General features: G+C 39.5%; 1 long non-coding RNA gene across 2 annotated transcripts in view; it reads right to left on the bottom strand.

Moving 5' to 3' along the window:
* The window catches only part of LOC133651030 (uncharacterized), a 152,308-nt gene extending 136,031 nt beyond the window's left edge, over positions 1-16,277 (bottom strand). For both annotated transcript variants that reach the window (XR_009826358.1, XR_009826357.1), the window contains exon 1: positions 15,801-16,277. This is a non-coding gene — a long non-coding RNA (uncharacterized LOC133651030). The remainder of the gene's footprint in view (positions 1-15,800) is intronic.
* Positions 16,278-24,681: the final 8,404 nt, after the last annotated feature.

The raw sequence follows: 24,681 nt of genomic DNA, 5'->3' as shown, positions 1-24,681 counted from the left end.
GTTTGTTTTGTCCCATTTACACATTTTAACAATTCCTCCAATGTTATTTCATCAAAGAGAGAGAAACTATTTTGGAGGGCAGTATCCGTCGTATATACAGTCGTATTTGTGTTAATAGAACCCAGTTGTAGCTGAGATGCATTGTCTTTAATCTCTTTTCTAATGACTTCAATTTTCTTATTAAAGAAATTCATAAAGTCATCTGCTGAGTGGGTGGAGCTACTGGGAGGAGTCCCTTGTTGGGTTAGCGATGCTACTGTACTAAACAAAAATTTAGGATCATTTTTGTTGAGGTGGATGAGATTTGAGTAATATTTAGCTTTAGCTGAGGTAAGCATGCGTTTATAAGTTATTAAACTATCACTCCATGCTTGATGGAAAACCTCAAGTTTAGTCGCACGCCATTTGCGTTCCAGCTTTCTACATGATAATTTCTGGGCTTTAGTTTCTTCTGTAAACCATGGGGTACGCCTTTTAGGGGCCCTTTTTAGCTTTAGCGGTGCTACAATATCAATGGTGTCGCGCAGGGCGTCGTTAAAGCTGTTAGTGAGGTTATCAATAGAGCCCACATAATTTGGGAATGGCGCCATTACTGAAGGCAGTAGGTCAGTAAGAGTCGTCGTTGTGGCAGTATTAATGTTGCGGCTGCTATAGTAGTTATTATTATTATTATTAGTTTGTTGACAATGAGTCAGAACTTCGAATTTTATAAGGTAATGATCGGACATTACTTTAGTGTACGGGAGTATCGTAACTTTAGAGGTGGTGACACCCCTGACAAGCACTAGATCTATCGTATTACCGTTGCGATGCGTGGGTTCATTTATTATTTGTGTAAGACCACAGCTATCAATTATAGTCTGGAGCGCCACGCATGGAGGGTCCGATGGGGTATTCATATGGATGTTAAAGTCTCCCATTATGATTATATTGTCGGCGTGCGTCACTAGATCAGCAACGAACTCTGAAAATTCATTGATAAAGTCCGAATAGGGCCCAGGGGGGCGGTAGATGACAGCCAGGTGGAGAGGCAGCGGTGTGACAAACCTCACAGTAAGCACCTCAAACGAGTTATATTTATTATTTAGGTCCGAGGTAAGGCTAAAGTTTTTGTTGTATATTAGTGCAACACCCCCACCCCTTTTAATGGGGCGGGCAATATGCGTTCCCGCATAGCCAGGAGGAGACGCCTCACCCAGCGCAAAAAATTCGTCTGGTTTGAGCCAGGTCTCGGCTAGACCAACGACATCAAGATTGTTGTCTCTGATGACTTCATTAACTAATAACGTTTTGGAAGACAATGACCTTATGTTTAAAAAGCCCATATTATAGGTAGTGGGCTGTTTTGAGGAGTTTTTGTTGAAAGTATCCGTAGTAGCAATATTAATAATGTTACGTTTATTATGCATAGTGCACTTTAAATAATTTCGACCATATCTAGGAATTGATATGACAGGAATTTTTAGATTGTTTGCCACCTCAGTAAAATGCATGTCCACCTCTGACGCAGAAAAAACATTATGTGAGTTGTATATTATTCTAGAAGAATTGCTATGTGTGCAGGGATTATCCAGCCTGGCGCTGGCTAGTTTTAGCTTAACAGACTCCTTATTAGCGCTTCTTTGTGGATTAGCATTTAGCTTTTTCGTTAGCCCCGCTAACAACAAAGCATTTAGCTTTGTTGTTAGCCCCGCCCGACACCCCCGCTTCTGCTTCCGAGCGCATCGCTTACGTCTCTTTCGCTGACGGTCTCCGCTGGTAGTCGACGCCGCTGCTTCAAAGGCCACTGCTGGATGTAGCTCGCGAAGAATTCCCAAGCTAGCGAGTAGGTCCACCGTACACGCATCTTTCAGCCCAAAATGGCCCGATCTCTCCACATCCAGAATCGTAAGTCGGTCGTAAGTGATCACGGAGTGAACACGCTGTGAGCCAGCCATGAAATTGACTGAATTGAGGGGTATTTTTGCCAAATCGGTCTACACTTCCAGGAGCGCTCGCACAAAGCCGCTGCTCTAAAGCGCAGCCATCTTGGAAAATTTTTCATTGTTAATAAATTAAAGGTGTTTAATGATAATACAAGAATGTTTAATACATATAGTTAATATTGTTAACAAGTTAAAGGTGTTTAAAGATAATACAAGCATGTTTAACACATATAGTTAATATTGTTAACAAGTTAAAGGTGTTTAAAGATAATACAAGCATGTTTAACACATATAGTTAATATTGTTAACAAGTTAAAGGTGTTTAAAGATAATACAAGCATGTTTAACACATATAGTTAATATTAACAAATTAAAGCTGTTTAATGATATGCAAGCATGTCTAACACATATAGTTAATATTGTTAATAAATTAAAGGTGTTTAATGATAATACAAGAATGTTTAATACATATAGTTAATATTGTTAACAAGTTAAAGGTGTTTAAAGATAATACACGCATGTTTAACACATATAGTTAATATTGTTAATAAGTTAAGGGTGTTTAAAGATAATACAAGCATGTTTAACAGATATAGTTAATATTGTTAATAAATTAAAGGTGTTTAAAGATAATACAAGCATGTTTAACACATATAGTTAATATTGTTAATAAATTAAAGGTGTTTAAAGATAATACAAGCATGTTTAACACATATACCGTAGTTAATATTGTTAACAAGTTAAAGGTGTTTAAAGATAATACAAGTGTGTTTAACACATATAGTTAATATTGTTAATAAGTTAAAGGTGTTTAATGATTTTTTTTTTTTTTTTTTGTCCTGTCCAGCTTTTCAGGCAAATCATATAGTTGATGTAGATGCCCATATCGGCTGTTCAGATTTACTTTACAAAAGAGAAGTGTAGGATACTTCTCTTGTTGCCTTATTTGTATTTGACTTTATTAAATGTATTTATATTATCATTTGGTGCAAGGTGTTTAATGATAATACAAGCATGTTTAACACATATAGTTAAATTGTTAACAAGTTAAAGGTGTTTAAAGATAATACAAGCATGTTTAACACATATAGATTCCTTTCTTTCATGAAGACAAGAATATAAGTTGGTGTATTACCTGATTCTGATAACTTGCATAGATAGGAATCAGACAGTTTCAAATGGAGGAGAAAAAGTATTCCTTTCTGGAGGAGAAAAAGTATTCCTTTCTGTCCAATACCACATGAAAGTGGTTGCTTTTTGGCATCTTATTTGTCCAGCTTCCGTACTCCTTTGTATACACTTTACAAGAAATACATTGGCGGCAAACTCCGTAGCTTGCTAGCTTGTGCACGCCAGCTTTCTGAGACTCTTATTTTGTTAGCGCAGGCAGGATGAAGCAGGGCTTTTATTGTGCAACTGTGCAGTCGGTCTTTGGAGTTTTGACGCCAGAGTCTATTGAAACAAAAAGTGTTTCTCGCCTTCCTGTCGTAATTTTAATGAGCTGGCAGCAGCCAGCGTCATCTCAGAAGACCCTCGGGTGCCCTGAATGTCAATCAAGTGACGAAAGTGACGTCATAGTGAAGATTTATGATCGCTAATTTTTAGGACTATTTTTTTAATGCCTGGCTCGCGATCGACGTAATGAGCACCCCTGATGTAGATGTTCATATTTGCTGTAGAGGTTTACTTTACAAAAGAGAAGTGTGGGATACTTCTCTTGTTGCCTTATTTGTATTTGACTTAGTGGTTAGAGTGTCTGCCCTGAGATCGGTAGGTTGCGAGTTCAAACCCCGGCCGAGTCTATAAAAAGACTATAAAATGGGACCCATTACCTCCCTGCTTGACACTCAGCATCAAGGGTTGGAATTGGGGGTTAAATCATTAAAAATGATTCCCGGGCGCAGACACTGATGCTGCTCACTGCTCCCCTCACCTCCCAGGGGGTGATCAAGGGTGATGGGTCAAATGCAGAGAATAATTTTGCCACACTTAGTGTGTGTGTGTGACAATCATGGGTACTTTAACTTAACTTTATATTATTATTTGGCGCAGCCGGAGATAGAACAGAACATCAACAAATAAGATATGTACAAATATGATGCGGAAAGTGAAAGCAGAGAAGCAGTTAGTGAAGTAAATATTAATAACACATAAATAACAATAAACATGTATTTTTTTCTAATGAAAGCATCCATTTAAAAATATTTTTTTGTGTTTAAATTTGTATGATATTTTTTTAACATTAACACATGAAATGTTATATTTATTTAAAATAATGTTTTTTTTATGATAAACAACAGCAAATAGCATGTGCCGCCCTTCATCTTGTCGTAATCCACGGCGTACGTCAACAATCCATTCTGAAAATTGTTGCATTTCCATGACAAAAGGAGCTACCGCAAATGATGAGACGATGTAATGGACGCAGCAGAAAGTGAGGATTTTTGGCTCTAGAGAAATCATAACTTGAGGTGGAGGTCAGTGGATTTATTGGTGGGTGTGATTGTTCTTTGCACACCATGCCAACTTTGTGACTGGCTTTAAAGTGGAAAAGAAATATAGGAAGTGACGCCTCCCTGGAGCCACAAGATGAACTTCTCATCACATCTTTTGACTTTGTGCTGAGGAGGAAACTTTCCTCTTCTTTGAGACGTTTCCTGAGGCTATCAGACAATGTAAACATCAGCTGATTAATTATGCCTGCGTACACGCTGCCCTTAAAAATTCAAGGGCTAATATATGTACTACATCTATATAAATATATATATAAATATATATATATATATATAAATATATATATATATATATATATATATATATATATATATATATATATATATATATATATATATATGTTTTTAATTAGGCAAGGTAGATGATATCGATTTGTCTCCTTGACCCAACTCTCCTGTGGTACCTGCTTGTCTTTACACCTATAAATATTTCACGCCCAATAGAAAGCGGCAGAAGACGAGATGCCATCTTTTATTCATCAAAACTAGAAGATGGAGATGCAACACTGCCACGGTCCTTTCTTACGCCCGCAGGGCGCTATGCTCCAAATGCATCTTTACTCTACTGTGTGTAAAAAAAAAAAAAAAAAAAAAAAAAATATATATATATATATATATATATATATATATATATATATATATATATATATATATATATATATATATATATATATATATAAATACATATATATATATATATTTTAACGGGTTATGTTTAAAAGCTCATACCAGCATTCTTCCCTGCTTGACGCTCAGCATCAAGGGTTGGAATTGGGGGTTGAATCACCAAAATTATTCCCCGGCGCGGCGCCGCTGCTGCTGTCCACTGCTCCCCTCACCTCCCAGGGGGTGATCAAGGGGATGGGTCAAATGCAGAGAACAAATTTCACCACACCTAGTGTGTGTGTGACAATCATTGGTACTTTAACTTAACTTTAACTTTACACATACAAACTGTAGCACACAAAAAAAGCACATTTAATTAAAAAAAACGTTATTATGGTCTTACCTTTACTTATAAGTGCGGGAAAAGTGGTGTTCGTGTTGGAGGAGTTGTGAATGAATGAAATATGAAATCCGTGCTGCAGTCTGCAGGTGTACCTAATGTTGTGTCCCTGCACTCGTTCACGGCTCCTCCGGCGCGAGCATTGCTGTTTTTGCACTTTTTGGCTTCTTGTTAAGTGACTTTTTTTGGGTGGATTCGGTCTTGCACGTGGAGGGTTTGGGTGTGGGCTTTGGTTGGTGTGGCGCTCCCGTCGGGCGGTGCATTCTGCGGCGGGGGTGCTTGGTACAAGGAGGCGGGGTTACTGCGAGCCTCCCACAGTGTGTCTTCGCAGCAGTTTTATGATCGCTCAGCACAAGAAATACTTTACACACATACAGTTGTTGACAAAATACACTGTACATTATATACCTCAGCTAACTAAACTATGGAAATGTATAATATAGTTCATAAAGCAATACGGTCTCACTGCACAGCAGGCCAGCAGTTAGCCGAGTCCGCAATCCATGGTGAGGCACAAGTGCCTCAACTGGCTGCTGATCACCGCACCGTCTCTTCTCAGTATTTGAACGGCAAATGTGAAAATTCAGCGATTTTGAATAAAAAATATCTAAAACTGGTGAAGTTAAATGGAAAATAACTTTATAGTTTAATCACTGAATACATATAACAATTTAATTATATTTTTTTCTTTTTACATTTTTTTCTTTCCATGATAGCAGGTGAGGCCCCACCTCACCTGCCTCTATATATATATATATATATATATATATATATATATATATATATATATATATATATATATATATATATATATATATATATATATATATATATATATATATATATATGTATATATATATATATATATATACACATATATATACACACACACACACACACACGTGTGTGTGTGTGTGCGTGCGTGCATACATACATATTTTTTTTATTTTTTGTATGTCTCCGATTATCATTATAACAACAAGTGTCTTTTACACACATTAAAACATTACCAACAACACAAAAAAGCAGTGGAAAGTTGTACTTCTCTGTAGTTTGAAAGTTACCAGCGCTATCTTATTAGCATGTAGCATTCCCTTTTTCTACTTCATTCTCACAAATCTTACCAAGCTGAAATGAACACAATTGCCCCCTAGCGTACGAGAGGCACATTGCGTATGGCCAACAGTCGCATTAGAGATAATAGCATAGAAACTACAACTTCACATGTAGCTGTGAAAATAGAAGAAATTTAATTATTTGACAAATCAGACTAATTTAGTGCAAAGAAACATACTGACTGTAAAAAGTGAAATGTCACACAAGGCAGCGCACATCTTCAATAATTCCTTTAAAATGAGCAAAAATACAATTTGTATAATGTGCTGGCATCTGTGTCAGTAGTAATATTCACATTTCTGCCTACAAGACTTCCACTTCTAACTGGAGAAAACATGCTGCCGTAAATTCTGTATCCATCCATTTTCTACCGCTTTTCCCTTCAGCTGCTTTTGGGCGGTAGGCGGGGTACACCTTGGACAAGTCGCCACCTCATCGCAGGGCCATGTAAATTCTGTATGATTTTTATATTTTGTACTACATTTGTCATCGAAAAACCTTTAAAAATAATTAAATACATCAGAAGTTACTCAAGTATTGAGTAACTTGTGAGTAAGAGTAAGTAGTAGTAAAAAACTACTACGACTCATATTTACTTGAGTCATATTATTCTTAAGTAATCGGTAGTCTTACTTGAGTACAATTTTGGGGTAATCTACCCACCTTTGATTATATGTCAATTGTATAATGTATCATACTTGATCATGTACATACATGATCGAAATTAACTTAAACCACAACCATCTTTGCCACAACAATCAAGTTCCACCTTCAACAACACCTGCCTCATCAATAGCACATCTCCACCTTGATGGCAAAAGACATCAGTGCAGCTCAGGGGTGTAAAACGTACGGCCCGAGGGCCGGATCAGGCCCGCAAACAGGTTTTATCCGGCCCGCGGGATGAGTTTGCGAAGCATAAAAATTAACCTTAAATTTTTGAATGAAAGAAACAGCTGTTCTAAATGTGTCCACTAGATGTCGCAATAGCAATTATTTGTATCTTTGTAGATGATGCTACATATGTACAAAATAAACCACATGATGTTCGTACATCAGTCGAGGAAAATGATCAAACTACATAAATAACATCCTGTAATTTGATTTTGATATAATTTTTTTATCTTTATAGATTGAAAATGAACACCAATGAGTTGACTGATGAACATTATCACATCATTTATTCAGAAAATATAAATAACGACAAATAAAAGATAGAATACTATTAATCGCAATATGTAAGTGTGAAAAAAAACCCAACGACATTATTATTTTTACATTTTCAGAATGTGCTTGTTCTATTTTTAAACAAAGAAAACAATCTGAAGTTGTCTTTATTTTTAAGTTATCGTGCCGTGATTTTACCAGTCCGGTCCCACCTGGGAGTAGATTTTTCTCATTGTGGCCCCCGATCTAAAATGAGTTTGACACCCCGGGTGTAGCAGGACTCGGCTCGCCACTTAATGCCAACAGGACTGCTAGCAGGAACTGAGCGATGTGGACTGACAACACATGCTAACAACACAAAATGCCAACAACACGGCTAATGGTCATAGCTGAGACCGTCAAGTTGAGCAACTTTTGACAGAACGCACACAAAAGTACGGTATTTCCACGTAGTGGCCAGGCGACGGCCATAGCAATGACGCTATTGGGCTAGCGGGGTAGCTAATCTACAGTAGAACGCATTCAAGCTAGTTTAAAATTGACTAGCCCAGAGGTCGGCAACCCGCGGCTCCGGAGCCGCATGCGGCTCCTTGACCACTCTGATGCGGCTCAGCTACATACATGCTTCCCAGGAGACTTATGGATCTCAGTGTCTCTCATAGATTACTCCCAGGGAAAAAATAATCTTATTTACACTCTAATTACTAAATAAAGGGCGTGCCCTAATTGCACTGCAGTAATTGTCCTCTGTAACATTTACATACAGCGTGCCAGTCCAGCCACATGTTGCATGTTGTTATTACTTGCACACACAGGAGACAGCAAAGCATACTTACTCATCAGCCACACATCTTACACTGACGGTAGCCGTATCAAACAACTTTAACATTGTTACGTTACAAATATGCGCCACACTGTGAACCCACACCAAAAAAGAATGAAAAACACATTTCTGGAGAACATCCCACCGTAACACAACATAAACACAACACAACCATTACCCAGAATCCCATGCAGCCCTAACTCTTCCGGTCTACATTATACACCCCCGCTACCACCAAATCCCCCCACACATCAACCCCCCCCCCCTCTCCGTGCGTTGGTTGAGCGGAAGAGTTAGGGCTCCATGGGATTCTGGGTATTGGTACCGTCAGTGTAAGATGTGTGGCTGCTGAGGTAGTACGCCTTGCTGTCACTTACCTGAGCAAGTTGAAATTGCATTCTACGTGTGGTCGAGCAGGTACACTGTTAGGGCAGACTGTAGAGGGCGCCAAATGCAGTGTCATCACGCTCTGATATTCGGGAGTCTCCCGGGAAAAATGAGAGGGTTGGCAAGTAGGGTTGGCAAGTATGATGCTATCCAGCGCCATTCATTCAAAACTCGCGGGCTGCACTAACATCCAATTTCCACATTAAAGTGCGTGCCGGTGCGTGTGTCGGAGACCCCTGGTTAACATAGCACAAAGCATTTAAGCTTTGTATGCGGTGTTTTTCATTTTACATTTTTTTTTGTGGCTCCCATTTCTTGAATTTGTGAAACTTGCCAAAATGGCTCTTTGAGTGGTAAAGGTTGCCGACCCCTGGACTAGCCTATATGGGTGTTATTTCATGTTTAGAGGGCTTCAATCATGTAAAAAAAAAAAAACTATACAAATATTTGATTTATTAATAATGATCATAGTTTGTGGAAATGTGCTGCTAAGAGTTAGTTAAGACTAGACTTAGTGGGCGACCGTGGGTGGCTCTCTTGGTTGCTTTGTTGGGTCTGCTCCTGTCTCTGGCCATGCTCCCCCCACCCCAGCAGATGATGGGGTGGAACACCGCAGAGGCCACCACAGTATATGTTTTTTTTTTTAACTTTTGTAGCTGTATGTAGAAATGGGTGGTTGCATCAGCAATGCTCTTTTAATGTCTTTAATGTCCTTTCTGCTCTTTGATGTTTCCCTCTTACACACATGCTTATGTGTGCTATGGCTACAAGGTTTTTTGTTCCTTGGCCTCAGTCTTGACCCCCTGTCCAGGGGCCCAGGCTTAGACTATATATTTTTTTTCCTCATTGAGCTGCAACTCGGCGTTAAAATGAGCAACCCCGAGTGTTCTGTACTAGGCGCCACCCTCTCAGCAACCTCATGGCCAAACAAAGAACCAACTTAGGCTTCAACCTTCTTTTTTTATTTGGATTTTATTTTTCCTGGAAACACGACAATGTATGTTTTTCCGCCGAGAGCAAGCGGAAGGTGAGAGCGAGGTTAATGCTATCCAAATAAAAGAGGCCGTTGAATATTTATGAAGGCGCTTCTGCCTGCGCCTGTCAAGCCTCCTCATTAACGGGAGAAGACGGCGGGGGGAAAAGCGTCCAGCAGGGGGCCGCCAAGAGCTCACGTACGCCATCCAAACTTCCTCAAAGTTGAAGCAGACATTTAACGACTAAGTTTCGGGGCCGACGTGGGAGGCTTTTAGTCATCCTCTGTCAGCAGTTTGTGCAGCGAGGGCGTGGGTTCAAGGATTTTTTTTTTTTTTTAAACTTTTTTTTTGTGAAAATGACACAAATATCACAGCTTCTCGCTCAAACAAGTCGGAGGAGTAGAAAAGTTTTCTCCGGCTTCCTTAGACTGTTGTCACTGCCAAGGCGGGAGTGTTTTTGAGACGTTTCAAAGCAGGAGACATTTCTGGTTTGGATAGAAAGTTCACTATCAGTTTTTTTTTCTGTGTTTTTAGGCGTGAGACATTAAAAGGTGTGACTTTAGAGCAGGGGTCCCCAAACTTTTTGACCCGGGGGCCGTATTGGGTTAAAAAAATTTGACCAGGGGCCGTATATATATATACATACAAACATACAATCTAAACTGTCTTTTCCTTAAACTGAACAAAAGTCATACGTCCACTGATGTTTAAAAACTCTACTCTCGGAGTCTAATTTATGTTTCCACAACTATTTCCCCATTTTTTCCCCTCGTGCACCAATTGACTGAAAGATCGCGCACTTGCCGCCTTTGTGGCGCAAGCGTGATGACGTCCCGTTACCGCTAGGAAAATGCATTTTTTAGACAGTATGATTTGCTTGAGCGGCTAGGAGACCCAATAACAAGCGGTAGAAAATGGATTGATGGATGGGCGAAAAAGCACAGATTAAAAAAAATGTATATATACACCTTTTTTTTTTTTTAGTCTGGACTACCCGCGGGCCGGATTTTGGATGCTGGCGTGCCTTATCTGCCTAGGAGACCCAGTAACAAGTGGTAGAGAATGGATAGTAGGATGGGCGAAAAGGGACAGATTGAAACAAATAATAATAATAAAAAAATAAAAAATAAAATAAATTTAAAAAAAAATATATATATATATATATATATATATATATATATATATATATATATATATATATATATATATATATATATATATATATATATATATATATATATATATATATATATATATATTTTTTTTTTTTTTTTTTTTACTTGGTATTACCCGCGGGCCGGATTTTGGATGCTGGCGTGCCTTATCTGCCTAGGAGACCCAGTAACAAGTGGTAGAGAATGGATAGTAGGATGGGCGAAAAGGGACAGATTAAAACAAATAATAATAATTTTAAAAAAAATAAATAAATAAAAAATGTATATATATATATATATATATATATATATATATATATATATATATATATATATTTTTTATTTTTTATTTTATTTATTTATTTATTTTTTTACTTGGTATTACCCGCGGGCCGGATTTTGGATGCTGGCGTGCCTTATCTGCCTAAGAGACCCAGTAACAAGCGGTAGAGAATGGATTGTAGGATGGGCGAAAAAGGACAGATTAAAAAAAATTATAATCAAAAAATAAATAAATACAATTTTTATTTACTTTTTAGCCAGGACTACTCGCGGGCCGAAATTTTGGACGCTGGCGTGTCATATCTGCCTAGGAGACTCAGTAACAAGCGGTGGAAAATGGATTGATGGATGGGTGAAAAAGAACAGATTAATAAAATATTCATTTTAAAAAAATAAAATAAAATACAAAAAAAAACATTTTTTTACTTGGTACTACCCACGGGCCGGGTTTTGGACGCTGGCGGGCCGTATCTGTAGTAGTTTGGGGACCCCTGCTTTAGAGTGCCAACATCTGGATGAACTCCAAATCGAACGACCTGACTAGTGGTACGCAGGCTCCATCTGGTTGTACGCCAAATAATTACTTAAATATTTAAACACAGTGTTCCTGTTCAAACTGTGTGTAATGCAGTGGTGGGCCGTCAGGGCCAGCAAGGCCTTCTCTGCCGGCCCAACATAAATTATGATTAGAGATGTCCGATAATGGCTTTTTTGCCGATATCCGATATTGTCCAACTCTTAATTACCGATTCCGATACATACAGTCGTGGAATTAACACATTATTATGCCTAATTTTGTTGTGATGCCCGCTGGATGCATTAAACAATGTAACTTTACCATGAATTGATTAACGTGGACCCCGACTTAAACAAGTTGAAAAACTTATTCGGGTGTTACCATTTAGTGGTCAATTGTACGGAATATGTACTGCACTGTGCAATCTACTAATACAAGTTTCAATCAATCAATCAATCAAAAACAAGGTTTTCCAAAATAAAAGAACAACTTCAACTCCAGTTATGGAAAAAAGTGCCAACATGGCACTGCCATATTTATTATTGAAGTCACAAAGTGCATTATTTTTTTTAACATGCCTCAAAACAGCTTGGAATTTGGGACATGCTCTCCCTGAGATAATCCTGATACCCACTGCAACTATGGGAAATACTATACTTTGACTTTCACAAAGTGCATTATGCCTCAAAACAGCTACATAAACAATGAAGGCCCACAGCTCCAGTCCAGAGTATACTAGACTCTGGTGTACTATATACTGTTTTACCGGATATGTACCGCTCCGTACAGCTGCGTTTTAAAAAGTCATTCATTTTACTTTTTGAAACAGATACCGATCATTTCCGATATGACATTTTAAAGCATTTATCGGCCGATAATATCGGCAGGCTGATATTATCAAACATCTCTAATTATGACCATTAATTAATAAGTCAATTTTATTTTTAATTGACTTTTCATAAAGATATAAAAGTACTTTTTCGGACAATAAGTCGCAGTTTTTTTTCATAGTTTGGCCGGGGGTGAGACTTATACTCAGGAGCGACTTATGTGTGAAATGATTAACATTACGTTATTTATGCGTCATATAACGTACACTTATTCAGCCTGTTGTTCACTATTCTTCATTTATTTTAAATTGCCTTTCAAATGTCTATTCTTGGTGTTGGGTTTTATCAAATAAATTTCCCCAAAAAAATGCAACTTATACTCTTGTGCGACTTATATGGTTTTTTTTCCTTCTTTATTATGCATTTTCGGCCGGTGAGACTTATACTCCGGAGCGACTTATACTCCGAAAAATACGGTATTCATCATATTCTCTTCATGTCATATTAGGCTCCAGTGTTGGTCATTTAAGTTAGAGCTTTTATCCAATCAGAATTCAGCTGGCGAGTTGCCAGCGCTGTATGAATTCTGCCGGAGGCCTTCTGACCCAACATTAGCGGCGGCGGTGCAGTTTAACGAACGGAGGACATTCAGTTTAACAGACAGTCGCGATAGCCGATCAGGTCACAAGTTGTTGACAGTAGCCTTACGTTGAACGTGACTGTGATTGGATACTCACTTGTCACTCCCAGGTATCCAATCACAAGTGGTGATTTACGAAAGCAGAAAGTGGCACCGGAGCCATACCCGGACAGCGGAGAAATCAGCGGTACTCACTTTTTTAAACCAACGAATTAGCAGAGCGAAACGTTGATTAGGTTTGGGTCCCACATCAAACTTAAGAGAGTCAATCACTTCACCATAAAAGTAGGTGACAGTGTCATCACCAGGAAAGATGAGGTCACCTACCTAGGTTCCATTCTAGAGGCTAACCTTTCCTGTGATAAAATGGCAACCAAGGTAATCAAAAAGGTTAACCAACGAACGAGATTTCTCTACAGAATTTCCTCTCTGGTCAACAAAAGCACCTTGAGGATTCTGGCGGGAACTCTCGTTCAACCCTTTTTCGATTACGCATGCACCTCCTGGTACCCTAGCACCTCCAAAACCCTCAAATCTAAACTCCAAACATCTCAGAACAAGCTAGTCAGGTTACTTCTAGACCTCCACCCCAGATCCCACCTCACTCCTACCCACTTCTCTAAAGTGGGCTGGCTCAAGGTGGAGGACAGAGTTAAACAACTTGCACTGAGCCTAGTCTATAAAATCCGCTACACCTCCCTGATACCGAAGTACATGTCAAACTACTTCCTTAACGTAAATGACCGCCATAACCACAACACCAGGGGGTGCTCCACTAACCACGTTAAACCCAGATTCCGAACTAACAAAGGTCTTAACTCATTCTCTTTCTATGCCACATCAATGTGGAATGCGCTCCCAACAGGTATAAAAGAAAGGGCATCTCTATCCTCCTTCAAAACCGCAATAAAAGTTCACCTCCAGGCAGCTACAACCCTAAACTAACACCCTCCCCGGATTGCTAATAATCAAATGTAAACAATCAAATGCAGATTCTTTTTCTTATGCCTTCTGATCTCTCTCTCTCTCTCTCTCTCTCTCTCTCTCTCTCTCTCTCTCTCTATGTCCACTACTTGATGTCCATATCCCAGCCCCCCCCCCCCCTCCCTCCACACCCCTGATTGTAAATAATGTAAATAATTCAATGTGATTATCTTGTGTGATGACTGTATTATGATGATAGTATATATGATAGTATATATCTGTATCATGAATCAATTTAAGTGGACCCCGACTTAAACAAGTTGAAAAACTTATTCGGGTGTTACCATTTAGTGGTCAATTGTACGGAATATGTACTTCACTGTGCAACCTACTAATAAAAGTCTCAATCAATCAATCAATCAGGTGGCCGATATAACGGTTTGCCTGCCACTTCCACTCAAATCAACCAACTACGATGCGGGTTTATTAATTTTTAAATGCGCCAAAAAATAGCCCTTTTTGTACGCTAGTGACACATTGAGTTGATTCAATGCCCAGTAGTGTGCAAGTGTGTTTCTGTATAGTATTTTACAAGCAGTGGTCATGCGGCGACATAAATGATGGTATTTTGAGAGGTATTTATTTGAAGTCGGACTAAGTCGGACATCACTGAAGGCCTAGGTGGGAAACGCATGGCCCGCCACTGGTGTAATGTTACAGTGGCCCAAAAAATATTAGACATGCTTCCTAAATAAAACATCTGCCATGTTTTAATGATTACTTAGGCCTACTACGCTACTATACTTTACTGTTGGTCATTATGGTGGTACTTGGAGATCCAAGTGTTTTCTGAGGTGGTACTTGGTGGAAAAAGTTTGAGAACCACTGGTTTAAAATGACCGAAACATTTATGTATTTTTAGCTCGTTAAAATGAATCTGGCAATAATTTCCCATAAAATCAATGAGTTTATGAGTAATTGGTAGATAACTAACTGTCCTTGGTATGGCGCCATCTATAGAATTTGAGCAAATTCCCCTTCATAGTGTGGATAACCCCGGCCATGTCATTCCAAAGACTATAAAATTGAGACCTGTTACCTCCTTGCTTGACACTCAGCATCAAGGGTTGGAATTGGGGGTTAAATCACCAAAAAATTATCCCCGGGCGCGGCCACCGCTGCTGCTCACTGCTCCCCTCACCTACCAGGGGGTGATCAACGGTGATGGGTCAAATGCAGGGAATAATTTCGCCACACCTAGTGTGTGTGTGTGACAATCATGGGTACTTTAACTTTTTAAAAGCATGTTAAACTATTATTTTTGATCACATCATTGCATGTTTTTGTCGACCTGGCCCATGATTACATCGAAACTGATACGGTTAACATTATGAACTAAAAAGGAAATATAAAAGAATCGCCATTTTCAGACTTCCATAGACACCATAGCCTGTGTTTCCTCATGCTCTTTCAGCATCTCCTCAAGCATCTCCAGGAAAACATCAGGAGAAGAGGACACAAAATAGAAAACTAGCCGCTTACCTTATCTTTCTGTCATTATTGACTGCCATGTCTGCACTTCTTTCTCCGTTTTTCTGCAGGGTCCGGCTCAGTATTTCTCCCCTTGAGGGTGCTCCTAATTTGGGTAGAGTCTTTTAGATTTTCTCCATTAAAACGCCGACCAAATCCTTTTTTTAGAAGTCAGAATCCTTAAAAATGGCTGCAAATTACACTCCACTCACTTGGTCAGTCCCATTTTGCACGAGTTAATTTGAGCAGAGAGGTCCATATTCTCCTCTTCAGCTATTTTGCTACAACCTGGCAGACATATTTGATCATTCCTTCAAATTCTACCCTGTAATAACAGGACTCTGGATGAAGCTGCTACCAAAACTGTGACAATGCCGCATGTCGGCTGTTGTTGTGATCCCAGGATGCAGAAAAGGCAAGCATTGTGCAGGCAGAAGGCCGTTTAGGTAAGAACCAGGCAGAAGAAATCTAACCAAGGTCTAGCAGGGAACTAGACGATCAACTAGCACTGGAGGCGGGAACAAGATGGACCTCAATAGAACTAATTAACAATGGGGAAGAGGTGTGCTGTCAGGGCAAGGAATGGAAAGTAAAGGTGCTGCAAAACAGAGACCAAACAGGAAATACTGACAAAACAAGAGCACCAGTATAGGAAGTGATACTAAACACGGGACAATAACAAACAAATTCCAAACTGCCTTGTGGGAAACACATGTCTCCAGTTTCCTGTAGGTGTCTTCAACCCACATTTTAGAGCTAAAAATAGACGTTTTATTGCTGAAACTTGTTAGAAAAAAAAGTCTAAAATCACTACGTTGTTAATTTTGGGGGGATTTTACTTGGAGACATAATTTTTAGGTCCAGAACGATGAAATAAGTGGCAATTAAAGGGTCAGTCTTTGGGTTTAGGCTTCTCTTCCTGGCGAGCGCTCTTATTTTTGTTCAACTTCCTGTTTTCATTACGTCTTGCAGTGACTTCACCGCTGTTTGTCTTCTCCACACCGGCTCTTGATTAGTGTTCAGGGGACTCAACTGCTTCTGATCACTAATCAGGGGGGTTCATCGAAGGTGACGCTGGTTCATTTGTCTATTGTGACTAATGTTAATACTTTGCCTTTAGAGTTTTGTCTGCCTAGTCCTATTTGAAAGACCTTCTTGTCTGCATTTCGCCTACCGTCTTTGCATCCTGGGGTCACGCCAACAGCAACAATGCGCGACCATGACATTCCATTCACTAAATCAGTGGTCCCCAACCTTTTTGTAGCTGCGGACCGGTCAACACTTGAAAATTTGTCCCACGGACCGGGGTTTTTTTGGGGTTTTTTTCCATAAAGAAATACAATCATGTGTGCTTACGGACTGTATCCCTGCAGACTGTATTGATATATAATGTATATATTGTGTTTTTTATGTTGATTTAATAAAAAAATAATATATACATATATTTTTTTAATTTCTTTCCCGTGGTTGGGGACCACTACACTAAATGTCATGAATGTTCTGTATTGTGATTAGCGATGGGTACCAAGTTCGGTACTTTCATAAGTACTGACCAAATTCCGGCTGTACTAGTGAGTACAGATTCACGAAAAAATCAAAAACGGTACCATATTTCGAAATCTTTGTTGCATGTGATGTCACGTACAGTTGCAGATTCAGGCAAAAAGGCGTATTCGTAGTGAACATATCTGACAGAAAGCTTGATGCTAGTTTACATTAGATATGCCATATACATGCTACTGATTAGCAGTAGCAATTTTACATGGTGATTTCAACACCTTCAAATTCGGTAATGAAAACTACAACTACAATTTACCAGCTGGTGTGTAATAATCACAATACACACAGCAGCGATTCTCAAACTGTGGTACCACTAGTGGTACCATCTTGTGGCACGCCTACGAACAGAGGTGAGTAGAGTACACAAAAATTGTACCCAATCAAAACTACCGTTACTTAAGAATAATATGACTCAAGTACAATTAAAAAGTAGTCATCCAAATAATTACTTCAGTAAAATTAAGTATTCTGTGAAAAAACTCAAGTACTGAGTAACTTTTGTGTAACTTCTGATTTATTTAGGAGCTATTTTTTAAAGGTTCTTGGACTAAAAGGGTAGTTGATGCGTGTAAAACATAAAACACATCCACAATATACTGCAACTTGGTTTCTCTAGTCGGAAGTGGAATTCTTGTAAGCTGAAATGTGAACATTTCTACTGACACAGATGACAGTACATGATATAAATGTTATTTTAATTAGTTTGAAAGTAAACATTGAAGCTTTGTCAATACGTCAATGCACCAAATTAGTCTGATTTGTCAAATAATTCTACCATTTTCCCACCTATGTGTGAAGTTCTAGTTTCCGTAATGCGACTGTTGGCCATAAGCAGTGTGCCTTTCGTACATTAGAGGGCGCATGTGGTCGTTTCAGCCGGATTAGCTATGTGAGAATGTAAATACAGTAGAAGAGGGGGATGCTACATGCCAATAAAGTAGCACAAGTAATTTTCAACAGGTAAGTACAACTTTCCACTGCTATTAGCAGTAGCAATGTCCGATCATTACCTTATAAAATTTGAAGTTTTGACTCTTTGTCAACAAGCTAATAATAATAATAACTGCTATAGCGGCCGCAACATTAATGCTGCCACAACGATGACTCTTGCTGACCTACTGCCTTCGGTAATAGCACCATTCCCAAATTATGTCGGCTCTATTGATAAACTCACTAACAACTTTGACGATGCCTTGCGCGAAATTATTGATAGTATAGCACCGCTAAAGCAAAAAAGGGCCCCTAAAAGGCGCACTCCATGGTTTACAGAAGAAATTAGAGCTCATAAATTATCATGTAGAAAACTGGAACGCAAATGGCGCGCGACTAAACTTGAGGTTTTCCATCAAGCATGGAGTGATAGTTTAATAACTTATAAACGCATGCTTACCTTAGCTAAAGCTAAATACTACTCAAATCTCATCCGCCTCAACAAAAACGATCCTAAATTTCTGTTTAGTACAGTAGCATCGCTAACCCAACAAGGGACTCCTCCCAGTAGCTCCACCCACTCGGCAGATGATTTTATGAATTTCTTTAATAAGAAAATTGAACTCATTAGAAAGGAGATTAAAGACAACGCATCCCAGCTACAACTGGGCTCTATTAACACAAATACGACTGTATATACGACGGACACTGCCCTCCAAAATAGTCTCTCTATTTTTGATGAAATAACATTAGAGGAATTATTACAGCGTGTAAGTGGGATAAAACAAACAACATGTTTACTTGACCCACTTCCTGGGAAACTTATCAAGGAACTGTTTGTATTATTAGGTCCATCAGTGTTAAATATTATAAACTTATCACTTTCCTCCGGCACTGTTCCCCTAGCATTCAAAAAAGCGGTTATTCATCCTCTGCTCAAAAGACCTAACCTCGATCCTGACCTCATGGTAAACTACCGACCGGTCTCCCACCTTCCGTTTATTTCCAAAATTCTCGAAAAAACTGTTGCACAGCAGCTAAATGAACACTTAGTGACTAACAATCTCTGTGAACCTTTTCAATCCGGTTTCAGGGCAAATCACTCTACGGAGACAGCCCTCGCAAAAATGACTAATGATCTATTGCTAACGATGGATTCTGATGCGTCATCTATGTTGCTGCTTCTTGATCTTAGCGCCGCTTTCGATACCGTCGATCATAATATTTTATTAGAGCGTATCAAAACACGTATTGGTATGTCAGACTTAGCCTTGTCTTGGTTTAACTCTTATCTTACTGACAGGATGCAGTGCGTCTCCCATAACAATGTGACCTCGGACTATGTCAAGGTAACGTGCGGAGTTCCCCAGGGTTCGGTTCTTGGCCCTGCACTCTTTAGTATTTACATGCTGCCGCTGGGTGACATCATACGCAAGTACGGTGTTAGCTTTCACTGTTATGCTGATGACACCCAACTCTACATGCCCCTAAAGCTGACCAACACGCCGGACTGTAGTCAGCTGGAGGCGTGTCTTAATGAAATTAAACAATGGATGTCCGCTAACTTTTTGCAACTCAACGCTAAGAAAACGGAAATGCTGATTATCGGTCCTGCTAGACACCAACATCTATTTAATAATACCACCTTAACATTTGACAACCAAACAATTAAACAAGGAGACTCGGTAAAGAATCTGGGTATTATCTTCGACCCAACTCTCTCGTTTGAGTCACACATTAAGAGTGTTACTAAAACGGCCTTCTTTCATCTCCGTAATATCGCTAAAATTCGTTCCATCTTGTCCACTAGCGACGCTGAGATCATTATTCATGCGTTCGTTACGTCTCGTCTCGATTACTGTAACGTATTATTTTCGGGCCTCCCTATGTCTAGCATTAAAAGATTACAGTTGGTACAAAATGCGGCTGCAAGGCTTTTGACAAAAACAAGAAAGTTTGATCATATTACGCCTATACTGGCTCACTTGCACTGGCTTCCTGTGCACTTAAGATGCGACTTTAAGGTTTTACTACTTACGTATAAAATATTACACGGTTTAGCTCCAGCCTATCTCGCCGATTGTATTGTACCATATGTCCCGACAAGAAATCTGCGTTCAAAGAACTCCGGCTTATTAGTGATTCCCAGAGCCAAAAAAAAGTCTGCGGGCTATAGAGCGTTTTCTATTCGGGCTCCAGTACTCTGGAATGCCCTCCCGGTAACAGTTAGAGATGCTACCTCAGTAGAAGCATTTAAGTCCCATCTTAAAACTCATTTGTATAATCTAGCCTTTAAATAGACCCCCCCTTTTTTAGACCAGTTGATCTGCCGTTTCTTTTCTTCTCTCCTCTTCTCCCCTGTCCCTTGCGAGGGGGAGTTGCATAGGTCCGGTGGCCATGGATGAAGTGCTGGCTGTCCAGAGCCGGGACCCCGGGTGGACCACTAGCCTGTGCATCGGTTGGGGACATCTCTGCGCTGCTGACCCGTCTCCGCTCGGGATGGTTTCCTGTTGGCCCCGCTGTGGACTGGACTCCCGCTGATGTGTTGGATCCACTGTGGACTGGACTTTCACAATGTTATGTCAGACCCACTCGACATCCGTTGCTTTCGGTCTCCCCTAGAGGGGGGGGGTTACCCACATATGCGGTCCTCTCCAAGGTTTCTCATAGTCATTCACCGACGTCCCACTGGGGTGAGTTTTTCCTTGCCCGTATGTGGGCTCTGTACCGAGGATGTCGTTGTGGCTTGTACAGCCCTTTGAGACACTTGTGATTTAGGGCTATATAAATAAACATTGATTGATTGATTGATTGATGGTGTTTTTGGTCATGTTTTGATGAGTATAAAATATACTTGTGGTTATTAGGATCATCAGAGACATACAAAAAGATTGCTATTTTAGTCAACTGGTTGACTAGTTACCGTTGATACAAACTTGTAACCACCCAGTTTGAGGTGATTTTCGGTGTGCGTCGCTGTTTTCTCTGTGTAGGGTTATTTTTGTGTACCAATTGACAAGCACATAGGTTGATGATGTAGTTCACATTTTCCGCAAGTACCTCGACATCGAAACTTTCGGGTCTGTATGAAGACGACAAAAAAATCAACACGCAAAATTTTACGTCACAAGATCGTAAAGAAATGCACACAAAGATAAGTTGATATTGCTTTAATGATATATATTAGCGTTGGTATATACTGTCTGTCTTTAAAATCCTGAAATATGCAGTCTGTAAATTCCATCGTAGTTTTTTAATGTCTTTTCGAGGCGGCAGCCATTATGCATTTGTGGAACATTTCATTCAGAAAAAAACTCCACTATGGTCAGATAGTATCACGGTATAATGCAGGAGTCCCCAAACTACGGCCCACGGGCCGGACAGTCCCAAGTTTAAAAAAATAAAAAATAAATTAAAACATGTATTATTATTTTTTTAAATCTGTCCATTCTAATCCATTTTCTACCGCTTGTTACTCTCAGTGTCTCCTAGCCGCTCAGGCAAATAATATTGTCTGAAAATGCATTTTCCCATCGATAACGTGACATCATTGCGCTTGCGCAGCAATAAATAAATAAATAAATATATATACACATATATACATTCCCCAAAAAGTTTTGGGACCCCTGGTATTTGTTAAAAAAGGCATTTTATGATATATTTTTTAATATAAATAGATTTTTTTTAGATTGCCTTTTCAAAAAGGTACCGTCTGTAGAAAACCCCATTCGAAAATTCCAGGAAATTTAGACATTAAGAGCTATTTTTCTGGTAATTATAACATTGCTACTCAACTTAATTAAATAATGAAAAATTAAACAATCACATTTTTTATTTATTCCATTAAGTGATTTTCTTCAGGTTACTTAAGTAATACATTTACTTTTCATTTCATGCATTTATGACAAGCGACAAAGGAGCTATGTTGTTTTGAAGTTCACTTTCCAAAATGCAGGTCACACATTTCTCTATTGTCTTAATGGATAATCCAGGACAAAAATGTAGTAATTTTTTAACTTAAAAAATGCACAGCTCCATAATTTTTGGCAGATCACAATGGTTCCAATAATATTTGAAAGCTTTTCCCAGGTCTTGCAATAGTGTCATTTTTAAAAAAATATTTTGCATTCAAAATGTTTTGTCACGTACCTAAACTATGCAGTGAATAATTGAATAATTGCTGGTTTACACTTCAATGACGTTGAATAAATTGTACATGGACGTGTAATTCTTACATGACTAAATAAAGTATAACTAAGGACGTTGTGGAAAAACTGAATGAATGAGATGCTGTTTTGAAGTCATATGTGATCTACCACTAATTATTATTGCTGTCTACTGACTAACGAGGCAAACACAAATTATTTTTACGCTCTATTAATTCCATTGTGTGTACGAAAAAAGTTTTTGTGTCAAAATACTGTTAGGAAGTTTCTGTTCACCAGTTCCTAAAACAGCCGGGATGTGCTGGCATCTTGTCATGTAATCAAAGTGTCTTCTTTGGAAACATTCCGACACTTATTAAACACGTAGGTTTCTATTTTATCACATACCTTAAAAATACTGACCTATTTCAGCTTCTGAAAGGGTACTTTGTGCTTGTTTGGCGTGATCCCGCTACTGGCTTTTTCTGCAAATAATGTAGGCTGCGTTCGATTGGTGGAATGGAGTCAAACGTCAAAGAAAGTCATGTGACAGTGCCTGCCGGAAGAAAGCTCGCTGACAAATGAATTCGCCTTTGCAAGCCTTAACTAATACAAAATAAATTATTACTATATAAATAAATAAATAAATGGAACAATCAATATTAAACTCAATGTAACAGAGTAAAAGTGGCGTCTCTTTTGTAAAAAGTACATCTACCCGTCTTGGTTGGGACTTGCTGGGTGTAGTCCTCGCATCTATCGTGGCAGCTTGGTGCGCTGTAGGGTATTGTGCAGTGTTGCATGTCGGCCAGCTGCCGCAGTAGTGACCTTGTGTGTCAGCGTGTCTGTGATTTTTTTTTTCTTTCCTCCCTCAGGGGAAGGATCCGCTAGGGCAGTTGCTGGATGTTTCATCTCCATCATTGGGGTCCCTGCAGGTGGGGTGGGTGGGTCCTGTGGCCCTGTGCTGGGCGGTCCTACGGCGGCCGACTTGGGCGGGGCGGCCTGGGGCGGGTCCTGCCGTGCTCTCCTGGAGGGGGTTGTGCTCGTGGAGGCTCGGTTGCTGGTGGGACGGGGCGGGGATTCTCTGGGCGGGGCGTCCCGTCTTTCTGCTCGCCTGGGGTGTGGTCTGGTGGGCTGGCTGTCCCCTGCTTCTCCCGTGCCTTGTCCTCTGCTGGGCGCGTCTGTCTATGGCCTGCCCCAGGCCCTGCCAGGCGGCACTGTGGGCCCAGATCTGGGGGTCCTGTCGCTGGCCGGCCTGACTGTGTGGGGCAGGGGTGGTCCCTTGTTTCCTGGGCAACACACCTGTTGTTTTGGGTTGGGCTCTCTGTGTGGCTCGGGCCGCACTTTGGCTCGCGCACACACTGGAAGACAAATATATTGTACATACAAATACGATACAGAATGGTACTTACCCACACACATAGGTACCTACACAAATGCAGTACATACACACACACTGTACAAACATGCATATACACATACCGTACATATACAAGTACATATGCATACATATACTCAGGCATATAATCACATTTCATCAAACATATATTAACGCTGTTCCCCTGGGCGAAACTGGGTAAAACACGGCACACTGACAAAGCTTAAACTGTTGTTACTATAACAATCTACAAGGTTAATACAGTTCGCTTCTCTTTCCTCCCCTCCTTTTATCTGCTTTATTTTGTAATGCAAGTAATTATTACATATATGTATTGTTGGATCTGAAACACTTGTACTGTTGATAATAGAGGTAATTATTGCTATTATTCATTATCAATAATGCTATTTCTACTGGTATTTTTATTGTTCCATTTTTTTATTGCAATAATGTTCGTTGTCATTTCGGAGTTATTAATATTTACTTCACCAACTGCTTCTCTGGTATCCTTTTCCTTATCAAATTTCTACATATCGTATTTGCTGATGTTGTTCTGTTGTTGTTGTTGTCTCTCTGTCTTATCCCCCTCTTGTCCCCGCAATTTCCCCCTCTGTCTTCCTTTTTTTCCTTATTCTATCGCCTCCTCGGCAGCGCCAAACATTATTATAAATTATTTTAATAAAGTCAAATACAAATAAGGCAACAAGAGTAGTATCCAACACTTCTCTTTTGGAAAGTAAATCTGTACAGCAAATTCGAACACCTAAATCAACAATATGATTTGCCTGAATGGCTGGACAGGACAAAAAACAAGTATGTAGCATTAAAACTACTCTGACAAGTACAATTTATCCAAAAATGTACTTATGTAAATGTAACG

Source organism: Entelurus aequoreus, linkage group LG05 (assembly GCF_033978785.1).
Source record: "Entelurus aequoreus isolate RoL-2023_Sb linkage group LG05, RoL_Eaeq_v1.1, whole genome shotgun sequence".
Classification (NCBI taxonomy): Eukaryota; Metazoa; Chordata; class Actinopteri; order Syngnathiformes; family Syngnathidae; genus Entelurus; species Entelurus aequoreus.
Note: the sequence above shows the minus strand (reverse complement) of the source record. Positions and strands in the feature narration are given on the sequence as shown.